Genomic DNA, 5089 nt, shown 5'->3' on the forward strand with positions numbered 1-5089 from the left:
CCAATAGAATCAAAACACAAAAAATAACAAAACAAAACTAAAATCAAAAGAGTATAAAAAATAAGAAAATATCAGTTTAGAAAAAGAAAAAAAATCAAGCAATCACAATGAATCTCTTAAACATATGGTCTAATCTCTAAAAGTTACAATTCGTGAAATCTTTGACCCAGAATCAATTAAGAAGGCTAATTCTTAACCAATTTAATTTTGAAAGATGAAATCGATAAAAATATATTTAAAATCAAAACCTGCAAAAGCAATAAAAATAATGAGGATAAAATTTAATATAAAAGACTCAAGGAGGATGCAATAAAAAAAAATATAAAAAAAATGTGAAATAAAATAAACTGCAATTAAAATAATAAAGATCAAATTTTAAAAATAAAAAATCATAGCAATAAAATTAAAAAATATTTGTAAAAAGCAAGAAAACTCGGGCTAATCTAGGTCAAATTGAGTCTTCAACTACAATAAAATCTCCTTCACATTTAATTAAAACAAGTTGAACAAGTTTTATTTTTAATCTAATTATTAGATCAGGCTTGCACCAATCAATGTTATAAATATGCTTAAATTAGATATGAAAGATGTTGTTTTGATTTTTTTTTCTAGTTATTTTCTAATTTCTTTCTTATTTTCGTTGTTATTCTATGATTCTTTTTCTTTTTAACTTATGTTGGTTTAGCCAGTACTATTCAAACGATTTTGCAAGTTATTTCATAATAGATAATTATTATTGTATTTAAAAGCTTATCAACACATAAGTTTCTCTACAGTTTAAGTCAATAACCTCACGGATTGAGAAACCATAGTTCTTTTTTTTCGCTATACACTGCTTCACTAGTTTACTTGAAAACTAATTTTTCTTTTTTTCCTCATTTGTGGGTGTGTTCGAAGCTATTTATGTCTTTATCAATAATAAATTAATGGTTTTAATTTAAATTTTCCTCTTATAAGTTAATTTGAAATTTAAAATTAACTTGATGACAATGGAGTTGCTTTAATTCCAATGTAATTCACCAACTTTATTTCATTTTTTGTCAGCACTTTCAGTATAGGCTATAACAACGTAGCAATTAATGATCATGGGCTAAAACGTAGTCGTTGAGAGCTTCTTATGTTTAATCTCATCAAAGGAATTTAAGTCTTTCCACTATTAACTTGTGCCAGGATGCCTGTTTCTTGGTACAAGGCATTCTATGGCCTATTCTTCGTATACGAGCCAAGAACAAGGTTTGAAATCCATGGTTGATACAATATATCATTACCTTATTAATTATTTAGAAAGAAATATTTAGGATTGTTTCTCTCTCTCTCTGTTTTTTTTTGTAATATTTAGGAAAATCATCTAAGCACCCGTTGAATTTTTTGTTATTATTTTTTTATTAAAACAATATCATATTGACTTCGTGCATAATAAAAAAATCTAATTGATCTAATAAACCTGATCATTTGATCCAATTTGTGACTTGGGATATGATAAGGTCGACTCTCGAGCTAAATTTTAGAAGTATGATAAAAAAATATCAAATATGAAATGAAAATCTTGAAATTAAACAATCAGTAGTGAAATTGACAAAAAAATAAACAAGCAATTAATCAAGAAGAGAATTCAAAATAAAAGAAATTGCAATGATAAGAATGATGATTAAATTTAAAATAAAAAAGAATTAAAATAAAATGAATAGGGATTAAATCAAAAAATAAATTCTAATAAGAAAAAAGATTAAAAGCAAAATAAATAAGAATAAAAAGAATGATGATTAAATTTGATAAAAAATAAGATGTTAAGAAATAAAATTGAAAAATAAATAAATCAAATTCGATATAATTAAAAGACTGAGAACCACTTTACAACTTTGCAAAGCTAACACATCTTTTAAGTTGAAAGAGAGAGAAAAGAGAGGGGAGGAGAAAAATCTTCATCAAAGCTCCATTGTGTCGCGGATGCCGACATGTGTCGGTCCACGGTGCGGAGGATGGCATGACACTTCAAACGCCATCACTAAAGACCAACAACGGCCACCAGGAGACACCTCATGAGCCTCCCGAAAAATGCGAGCACTTCCTAATTTTTTAAAATTATATAAATATCAGAATATTCTTGACTCCATGTGATAATTTTAAAAAACTATTAACGTTAAAAGGTTGAAAATGATAACAGAATTGTGAAATGGCATTCTTTATTAAATGCATTACACATGTATATATACAGTAAAGGAAGAATATGCTAACAGAATGGCTAACAGATTGCATGTACATTTTGGTTGCCTATATTCGTGGGAGTGTAACAGATTTGTGCAGTATTTGTTATACAGTGGTGCACTACTGGTTTTTAGTGTGTATTATGGTGTGTCTGTTATCCCCCCGCAAGATGGAGCTCGACATGAGAGGCCTATCTTGTAAAGAAGAAATAGAAAACGAACTCTGGAGAGTGGTTTAGTGAGGAGATCAGCTAGTTGATCAGTGGAGGAGACGTGAGCAACACGGAGAGTGCCTTTTTGTACCTGATCACGTATGAAGTGGAAGTCGATAGCAATATGCTTCATTCTAGAGTGGAAAACAGGATTGGAACACAACTGAGTAGCCCCAATATTGTCACAGTAAATGACTGGACATGTTGGTAGTGGGAGGCCAAGATCATGTAGCAATGAGGATATCCAATTGAGTTCAGCAGCGGTGTTGGCAACTGACCTATATTCTGCCTCAGTTGAAGAGCGGGCAATGGTTTTCTGCTTTTTGGAGCTCCAGTAGATAGGGGTGCGACCAAGATAAATAATATAGGTACTTGTGGAGGAGAAGTGGTCTGGATCACCTGCCCAATCAGCATCAGAATAGGCATGGAGGTCATCAGAAAATGCATGTAAGGAAGGGGGAGAAGCATTATATAACTGAAGACCATGGTCAGGGGTACCATACAGATAACGTAGCAAGTGTTTGACAAGAGTCCAATGTTCAGTGGTAGGTTTGTGCATGAATTGGGAGAGTTTATTGACCGCATAAGCGATATCAAGGCGTGTTAGGAGTAGATATTGTAGACTGCCCACAACTGAACGGAATTCTGTGGGATCAGATAATGCATCGCCTGAGTAGAGGGAAATAGTGGTGCCTGATGGTAGAGGAGTGGAAACAGGTTTAACATCAATCATGTGAGTGCGAGTGAGAAGATCAAGCAGATATTGACGTTGAGATAGCAGAAATCCATGCTGGTTTGGAAGAATTTCTATCCCAAGAAAATATGACAACTTTCCAAGATCCTTCAGAAAGAACCGATGAGCCAGTAGATTGATGAACTGATTGACCATGTGGGCATCATCTCCAGTAATAATAAGATCGTCAACATAGACTAGTAAATATACAAGATGTTTACCAATAGTGAGGACAAATAATGAAGTGTCAGCATGGGAGTTTGTGAACCCGGTCTGAAGAAGAAACGAGCGGAGTTCATGATACCAGGTGCGAGGGGCCTGCTTTAAACCGTAGATAGCTTTCTGAAGCTTACACACATGAGATGGGAAGTCTGTATCAATGAATCCAGGTGGCTGACTCATATATACATGTTCATTAAGTTTACCTTATAGAAATGCGTTGTTAACATCAAGCTGCTGCAATGTCCAACCATAACTTACTGTAATGCTAAGAACAAGTCGGATGGTTGTAGGTTTGATGACTGGACTGAAGGTGTCATAATAATCTACACCTGGACGTTGATGGAATCCTTCGGCAACCAAACGAGCCTTGTACCTATCAACAGAACCATCAGAATTTCATTTAGTGCGAAAGATCCATTTGCAGCCCACAACATTTTGACAAGAGGAGGAGGGTATGAGCTGCCAAGTGCCATTACGAATGAGCGCATTAAATTCTTCTGACATGGCTTGGCGCCATTTGGGATTTTTAAGTGCTTGGGCAGATGTGGTGGGTTCAAGATCAGAGTTCGTGGATAACATGGTAGAAAGATTGAGTTTGTTGATAGGTTTATAAATATTATTTTTTGCCCTTGTTTGCATGGGATGAGTTGGGAGGCAAGGTGTTGGCAGGTTCTCTATGGTACATATTTGATGTGTGTGTGTGGGACGAATGGGTGTGAGAAGGAGAACATTTTAAGATGTAGGTGGTGTAACTTGTGGCACTGTAGGGGCTTCACAGTGAAGCTGATACGGAGAACAACCTGTAGAAGGTGGTGGGATTATGGAAGGGACAGTGCGGATTAGGATAGGTGGTGGGAGCCATGTAGATATGGTGGTTGAGTCAGGTCTTGCAGCTTGTGGAAGAGTGGATGTAAAAGGAAACATGGATTCAATGAAACGAACATATCTTGATATAAAAAGTTTGGACGTGGATGGATCATAACAGAGATAAGTGTCGCACGTCAAAAAATCTGCGCGGCATCGGCTGGCGATTTTTCGTTAAGTTGTGTGGTTTGATTTGATTGGTTCATTGGAGTCGCCACCTAGTAATTTATTGAAGGCTACTAGGAAACCGGATGTACTGGTCTTGTCAGAGATTCACGGGTAAGGGACTGGTTGTGGTTAGGGAAGGTATTAGCACCCCTAACGCACCCTACCTGAGGTAAGCTGCTTCGCGAATTTGATGTGTTTAAATAAGTTTTAATAATTGTTTTTTTTTATCGGATATTAGAAATACAACTTACATATAAGTTAATAATTCTTGACCGTGATCCAATCAAAATATTAAATTCTTCTTTAATCTTTGCAATTTTATCATAAATAAAAACATCCATAAAAAAAAAAACATACAAACACACACATATACTTTCACTATATTTTTTTTTCTTTTTCTTTTTTTTCTTTTTGTTTTTTTTTTCATCTACACTTCAAAATACAAATTCAAAACAACTAAACAAAAATTACATCACACAATTTCAAATTTACAAAATAGCCCTAAACAATTCAGGAACGATTTTGGGGTGCATTCTGGGTCCGCCGGAACAGTGGTGGCGCGTGGGTTCACGCGCCGCTGCTACTGTCGGAGCGCAGTCTGTTGGATCTGAAACCGCACGATCTTCTCCTCACTCCTGCATCGGCGATGACCTGTAAAACCAGAAAAGAGAACACACGCAACAATT

The sequence above is a fragment of the Populus nigra genome, chromosome 11, assembly GCF_951802175.1.
Source record: "Populus nigra chromosome 11, ddPopNigr1.1, whole genome shotgun sequence".
Classification (NCBI taxonomy): domain Eukaryota; kingdom Viridiplantae; phylum Streptophyta; class Magnoliopsida; order Malpighiales; family Salicaceae; genus Populus; species Populus nigra.